We start from the raw sequence: 8156 nt of genomic DNA, 5'->3' as shown, positions 1-8156 counted from the left end.
TGGAACGTGTCATACAAAGGGTCAAATATTGAATAATCATTATTCTCATAAAATTTGATTTTATTCTTTATTTCTTTTCAAAGTATCAATATTAGATTTAGTGAAAACTTGGAATTATTTAATTTTTTTATGATACGTCCTTCAAATGTAAACGTAAATAAATGGTCAAATTCTGAGAACATATATCTGCCGAAAATCCGACAGAACTGAACTAAAAACTGATTTGTGATAAATATGAGATGTTGATTGGTCTGAAAAATAAATGATAATGGAGGAGTAGTATTTTTATGCATCCAAGGCAGGAAGAAGGGTCCCTACTCCAAAATCTGTTGTCGAAATTGTTGACTGGTAAACGATTTAGAGTATTTAACATTTCATAGCTTCTGAATTAGAGAAGAATAGTTTTGAAATTGCCCAAAAATAAATTCTTTTAAAAGACTTTTTCCATTTTCCAAATTTTACACTCATACAACCCAATTTGGGATAGAAAGATCCGGTGTAATATTTGGCATGCACTTTTATTGATAGAGTAATGCTTTAAGACTTTGAGATAAAAAAATGTTTCTCATTTCAAAAATAATAATAAATAATTTAGGTCTAAAAAAATCAAAAAATTCCAATATGAGATATGCAAATATGCTTTCTAAAAAAAGCCCAGAATGTTCTTCAAAAATCCATAATTCGGGAACCGGAAATTTTCTTTAAAAATCGATGTGTTGAAGGATTGGTGTGTTGAACGAATATAGATTTTTTATACATCCACAGAAAATCAATTATTTGGAGTAGCAGTTATTGCAATTTATACTCATTTTTAGGGATTGTTTCTTGGTTTCTTGCCTTATTTCGGGTCTTCGACTTTTTGTTTGCTTTTAAACAAAATTTCCTTGCAAAAAAATATATTTTTTAAAAGTAAATAATAACACAGCAAAATTACTCAATGTTTCAAAATGAAATGTTCTGATTGGTGCAAAACAATTTGACTCAAATTTTATGTGTCAAGTAAATTCGCCTTGCTTACAATTTTGACATATCAAGTTCCGACCATGGTACCATGGCCCAAGGCCTATATAAGGTCGGCCAGTAAGACCATCTGACGACCAAGTTTTCTGTCAAAATATATTTTGAATTCGCCCTATGAAAACAAAAACAAAATTATTACGTTGTTGTCAAAAAAATCGAAATAATTTAAATTATTAAAGCAGTTCGAAAACAAATCTATATAAATAATAAATAAACAGAAAAATTTTTAAATTTGAAAATGAGAATTTCCCAAATATGCAGAAAGAAGGAGGTTCCAGGAAGGGGTACACTTTTTCGGTTCAAAAGGATGAAGTGTCGAAGGCAGAATGGAGTAAAGTTTGCCAGTTAGAAATTAAAGCAACGTCTTCTGTATGCTCTGAACACTTCGACGTTGCTGATGTGGTGAAATCTGGAAGAGAATGTTATCGCGATAATATTCTAGAGGGCGTATGAAAGCCTTGGGCGCACAAACATTTTGGCTGCAGACCTTGGACATTCCAACAGGTCTCAGCACCATCCATTTTAGCACGCGCCACCCAAGAATGGTTACAAAATGAGGTTTCTCGCTTCATTTCTACTCCGCAACGGGGTGTATACGACGTGGACATACATAGGCATTGTTTGTCATACGCCATTACCATATTCAAATTCGAAACTTGAAATAAACGGTGAATAATGTAGCTAAAATCATCAAAATATCGTATATAAGGAGGTGCCGTTATATTGGAGCTGTGCGAAGACCTGGACCAGCATAGACAATTTTCTGTCACAGGCTGTAGCATCCATTACGAACTTCAAATACCACATCTCAAACAATTTCGGTGGGTATTGTACCTAAAATCGTCAAAATACCGAATATAGGGAGGTACTGATATATGGGGCCTATACGAAGACCTGGACCCGCACAGACAATTTTCTGTCACAGACTGAAGTTCCCATAACGAACTTCAAATACCAATTTTGAAACAATTCCGGTGAATAATGTCGCTAAAATCATCAAAATACCGAATATTGGGAGGTACCGTTATATGGGGGCTATATGAAGACGTGGACCTGCACAGACAATTTTCCGTTTTAGGGTGTAGTATCCATTTTGAACTTCAAATACCAAATTTGAATTTCCCGTGAATAATGTCGCTAAAATCATCAAAATACCGAATATCGGGAAGTACCGTTTATGGGGGCTATACGAAGACGTGGACCTGCACAGACAATTTTCCGTTTTAGGGTGTAGTATCCATTTTGAACTTCAAATACCAAATTTGAAACAATTCCCGTGTATAATGTCACTAAAATCATCAAAATACCGAATGTAGAGAGGTACCGTTAAATGGGGGCTATATGAAAACGTGGACCTTCATGGCCCATTTACGAACTTAACCTGCCTACTGGAAAAATAACATGTGTGCAAAATTTTAGCCATCTATCTCAATTAATTCGAAAGATAGCGTGATTACAACAGACAGACGGACAACGCTAAATCGACTTAGAATTTTACGCTGATCAAGAATATATATACTTTGTTGGGTCTGACATGAGTATTTCGAGGAGTTACAAACGGAATGACAAAGTTAATATACCCTCCATAGTATGGTGGAGGGTATAAAAAAGTATGGCGTTTGACTTTGTTGCAATTTTTTTATCTCAAACTGTATGAATAATTGATAGGTATAAAATTTGGTACGGCAAAAACGCGTAGAGATGTCTTGCCGAAGGGAGCCCCCGATTTGGCTTAGAAAACTTAGATCGGGTTCGTTGATGAGCAGTATTGGTCCAATTCTACTGGTACCTACTTCAAAAAAGGTCAACAATTTCAAAGAAAATAATTTACCTTATACAACAAAGACAGATCATCCAATTTTGTTCAAACTCTCTATATCAGTGCTAGGATCATATCAGTCTACTCTCTCAAGTACCTCCCCAACAGAGGGTCAAAATTTTGAAGAATTTATCTATCATACAATGCATAATAATCATACCTCCCACACAAAAGTCGACTTTCTGATACATGATGTTTTCCTCTTGGTTTTGTTTTCATTTGTTGGCAATTAACAAATTTGCCGTGATTATTAGATGTCAGGGCAAAACAAGTTTTTTCGCCTAGAAAAAAAAAACAAAAATTGACATTAAATTTAACAGACAGAGCTGTATTTTTTTTTTTTTCTAGGCGAAAAAACTTGTTTCGCCCTGACATCTAATAATCACGGCAAATTTGTTTGGAGAACGATGGTAATAAACAAACGTTGTTTTTATAAAAACAACAAAAAAGGGATAAAGCCTGACCATTTTGCAACAACAAAATACTACGGTATCCCGAACAAACAAGCCACACTGTTCTATTAATAGACAAGGCACGGTCGACGAAGGGGTTTTTGTTGTAACAGACAAAACCAACTTACATGGTTATTCTACTTCGTTCAGGTTGAACGAAAGCATAACAAGTGGAGAAAGATGTAAATGTTTATAAGTGCGGTTGTAAGATTTAGAAGACTTTCCAAAAGAATTTTAGTTTTATTTAATTCTTTGGTTCCTCTTCTATTGAGCTTACGATCTCGTCACTTGGGTAAAAAATGCTTTTTGTCAAAGAAGTTATTTTTAAAATAACTTCTGGGGAGAATATCCCAGACAAAAAACAAGGGAACTGATGAGGATTGGTGGCTCTTTCCGAAACCTAGGTATTCCCTGCCTTACCCCCTGGTAAACATTACCATCGTTCTCCACTAATAAACAAACGTTGTTTTTATAAAAACAACAAAAAAGGGATAAAGCCTGACCATTTTGCAACAACAAAATACTACGGTATCCCGAACAAACAAGCCACACTGTTCTATTAATAGACAAGTCACGGTCGACGAAGGGGTTTTTGTTGTAACAGACAAAACCAACTTACATGGTTATTCTACTTCGTTCAGGTTGAACGAAAGCATAACAAGTGGAGAAAGATGTAAATGTTTATAAGTGCGGTTGTAAGATTTAGAAGACTTTCCAAAAGAATTTTAGTTTTATTTAATTCTTTGGTTCCTCTTCTATTGAGCTTACGATCTCGTCACTTGGGTAAAAAATGCTTTTTGTCAAAGAAGTTATTTTTAAAATAACTTCTGGGGAGAATATCCCAGACAAAAAACAAGGGAACTGATGAGGATTGGTGGCTCTTTCCGAAACCTAGGTATTCCCTGCCTTACCCCCTGGTAAACATTACCATCGTTCTCCACTAATAAACAAACGTTGTTTTTATAAAATCAACAAAAAAGGGATAAAGCCTGACCATTTTGCAACAACAAAATACTACGGTATCCCGAACAAACAAGCCACACTGTTCTATTAATAGACAAGTCACGGTCGACGAAGGGGTTTTTGTTGTAACAGACAAAACCAACTTACATGGTTATTCTACTTCGTTCAGGTTGAACGAAAGCATAACAAGTGGAGAAAGATGTAAATGTTTATAAGTGCGGTTGTAAGATTTAGAAGACTTTCCAAAAGAATTTTAGTTTTATTTAATTCTTTGGTTCCTCTTCTATTGAGCTTACGATCTCGTCACTTGGGTAAAAAATGCTTTTTGTCATAGAAGTTATTTTTAAAATAACTTCTGGGGAGAATATCCCAGACAAAAAACAAGGGAACTGATGAGGATTGGTGGCTCTTTCCGAAACCTAGGTATTCCCTGCCTTACCCCCTGGTAAACATTACCATCGTTCTCCACTAATAAACAAACGTTGTTTTTATAAAATCAACAAAAAAGGGATAAAGCCTGACCATTTTGCAACAGTAAATTATTTTCTTTGAAATTGTAGACCTTTTTTGAGATAGCTACCAGTAGGATTAGACCAATACCGCTCATCTACGAACTCTATCTAAGCTTTCTAAGCCAAATCAGGGGCTTCCTTCGAGAGTTATCGTGTACGTGAAATGGATGGACGGACAGAGACCTCTAGATCGATTTCAACTGTCCTGAAACGGAAGTTCCATTTGTGGTATAGCTATAGGCAGCAGTCTAAATCTCTTCCCAGATTTCACCACATGAGCAACGTCGATATGTTCAGAGAATACAGAAGACGTTGCTTTAAATTCAACCTGACAAACATTACTGCATTCTGCCTCAAAATATACCCCCTCCGGAAACCTCCTTTTTTCTACATATTTGGCAAATTCTCATTTTCAAATTCACAAATTTACCAGTTTATTTATAATTTACTAGCTGGCCCGGTCCGCGTTACCGGCCCGTAGTTTTAGTCTTTAATGATTACTTTTTTTTAGTAGATTAATTCACAGATCTGGCTCATATTAGTGAACCTAGGAGGTAAAGTAATTTGGGGACTATACCAAAATGTATACCTTTGTTAAGATTATTCTGTATTTTTAAAATTATTCGGTATTTCAAGTTTGTAGCCAAATCGATTGCAAATTTGTTCGAAATAGTTAACATCAAGAGTTAACTTTAATGCGCGCTATTCCGAATCATTGGCCTACATTGAACATTTTCTTCGAAGTGGTTTTCTACGTCCTTAGAAACCAAGATGCCAAATAAGGGCCAAATCAATTGAAAAATGTGGCCAAGACCCCGGGAATAGATTAAACCAGGGGACACCTTGATATGACGGCCATACCAAAACGTATATTGATAATTTTTGGGAGGATAATTTTTTCTTACTAAGAACTCAAATCATTAATATTTGCGGAGAAATGTGAAATGTAAATGCATGAAAAATGTGGCTAACATATAAAATATACTTGATATCGGGATAAACCCTTATGTGGAGGCTATACCAAAACGTTGACCGATATCATCCATACTTTGTACAAATTCATAACCATAAGCATGTATCAAATTTGAATGCTCTATCTTAAATGTTGCGAAACATAGAGCCACATATTGAGGCCCTTTGGTACGACTACGGCTATATAGTGGGCCATAAAAAAGTTTGGGAAAGTAAACCTCATTAGGTATTTTGATCTACTAACAGAATACTATTCTTTAAGAATATGTCAACCCCTTTATTGGCTGTTGCACAGCGTAATTACTCCCTATTGCGCATAGTCCCCCGTATACCGGTACCTGCGATTTAAAGTAGGGTATAGGATAATACTTTTCTATACTATACTTTTCTTACTAAAGTTCCAATTTGATTTACTATTTTGTTAAGTCCGCATATTGCAGTAACCCTTTATATTCTGAAATTCATTGACATCCATCCCATTTCTTTTTCAGAATTAAAAAAGGATTGTATCCTTTTCTTCCAGGAGACAATTCTAAACGGGCTATCATTTTGAAATTCTATTCCATTGAATTTTTTTCTCGTTTTTTCCCCGATTTTCGTTTTTTTTTTTTTTTTTTTGATTTTTCTCTTTTCTATCACAAATTGTGCGAAGTTTGGAGAAAAATATTTGAGGCCCTTTGTGTATGGTTAGGGCTATATATAATGGGCCCTAAAAAGTTTGATATGATGATTGATTTTGATATGACCCCTACACAGATCTATCGGCCATTTTTTGTTTGTTTCGAAATATTACAGTTTAGCAACGTATTGTGCGCTAATCTCATGTTCTTTACCATAAATTCAGAATTCAAACAAAAAAACCAGTAAAGAAAGTCCTAAAGTCGGGCGGGGCCGACTTTATGATACCCTACACCACTTTGCTAATTTAGTAGAGCTCCACGTAACAATTAAAAGTTTTTATGGGAGGATTCAATCATACACGCTATGATTATAATTATAATTTAAAGCTCAAAGGACCAAATATGCCGAAGCATTTGTATCTTTTAAATTCGGACTTGTATTGCCCATTTGGTGCAAAATTAATTTAAAATCAGATAAAGATATATATGGGAGCAATATCCAAATCTGAACCGATCTCGAAAAAATTTTGCAAATATATTTCTGAGCTGTATATGATATATTTCCTGAAATATCGTTGTTACAGAGTGCATATTACGGCTGTGGGTAACAAATACTAGAAATCGGATGAACAATATATATGGGAGCTATAGCTATATCTTAACCGATCTTCACCAAATTTGACATAGTAGCTTCTGGACTCAATTCGGTCGTAAGTGCCAAATTTCATCCCGTTTGGGCAAATATTAGACATTTGGTGCACAATAAAAGGTAAATCGGACGAAGTTATATGTGGGAGCTATATCCAAATCTGAACCGATCTCGATAACATTTAGCAAATGTATTTCTGAGCTGCATTTGATATATTTCCCCAAATATTGTTGTTACAGAGTGCATATTATGGCTGCGGAGGACAAAAATAACAAATCGGATGAACAATATATATGGGAGCTATAGCTATATCTGAACCGATTTCGATAAAATTTGGCATACTTATTTTCAGGCCTAATTTGGTTGTATGTGCAAAATTCCATACTATTCGGGCTGATATTACACGTTTGGTGCACAATAAAAGGCAAATCGGACGAAGATATATATGGGAGCTATATCTAAATTTTGACCGATTATCTCCAATTTCAATAGGGTTCGTCCTTGGGCCAAACAAATGTTGTTTGCAAAATTTCATCTCAATCGGATAATAAATGCGACCTGCATTTTGTTCACAAGAATACATGGACAGACGGACGGACGGACAGACGGACTGACATGCATAAATCAACTCAGAAAGTGATTCTATGCAGATCATCAAAAGGAACTATGGGTCTATCTCGTTTCCTTTTGCCTGTTACAAACAAATGCACAAAGACATAATACCCTTACCACTATGTGGTGTAGGGTATAATTAAACTTCAATAAACATGTCAAATTGATTTTTTTCATGCGATATTTAGAATTATGAAAAATTACAAAATATACATCACAAAAAATTTTAACTCACATTTTTCTTAGCGTATTTTTAAGTGATATTTTTGATTTTATCCTTTCCCGGCCACGAGACCATTCCGAAATAGTGTGAATTGTAAAAACCAGACCAGCCGTTCGTGACTTATAAGCATAGTAACTATTATTTATTTTGTTCGCAATGAATATGATAAGTCAAATTGAAAAAAATCGTACATGATTCTTGATTTGTTACAGCAAATTTTTAAAGATACTTACCAAGTCCGCCAATAGAATGGACTATTATTTTAAAATCCGATTCCTTTGAAATGTTTTTCTTAATTCTTAATTTAAGAATGT

At 34.8% G+C, this 8156-nt stretch overlaps 1 long non-coding RNA gene across 1 annotated transcript; it reads right to left on the bottom strand.

The window, feature by feature from the left end:
• Positions 1-499: 499 nt before the first annotated feature.
• On the bottom strand, positions 500-8156 carry LOC109614532 (uncharacterized). The gene is made up of 3 exons (XR_009342667.1): positions 8076-8156; positions 7855-7977; positions 500-1132 (listed from the first exon to the last, which is right to left on the bottom strand). It is a non-coding gene; the product is annotated as an uncharacterized LOC109614532 (long non-coding RNA).

The sequence above is a fragment of the Musca domestica genome, unplaced genomic scaffold, assembly GCF_030504385.1.
Source record: "Musca domestica strain aabys unplaced genomic scaffold, Musca_domestica.polishedcontigs.V.1.1 31, whole genome shotgun sequence".
Lineage (NCBI taxonomy): Eukaryota > Metazoa > Arthropoda > Insecta > Diptera > Muscidae > Musca > Musca domestica.
Note: the sequence above shows the minus strand (reverse complement) of the source record. Positions and strands in the feature narration are given on the sequence as shown.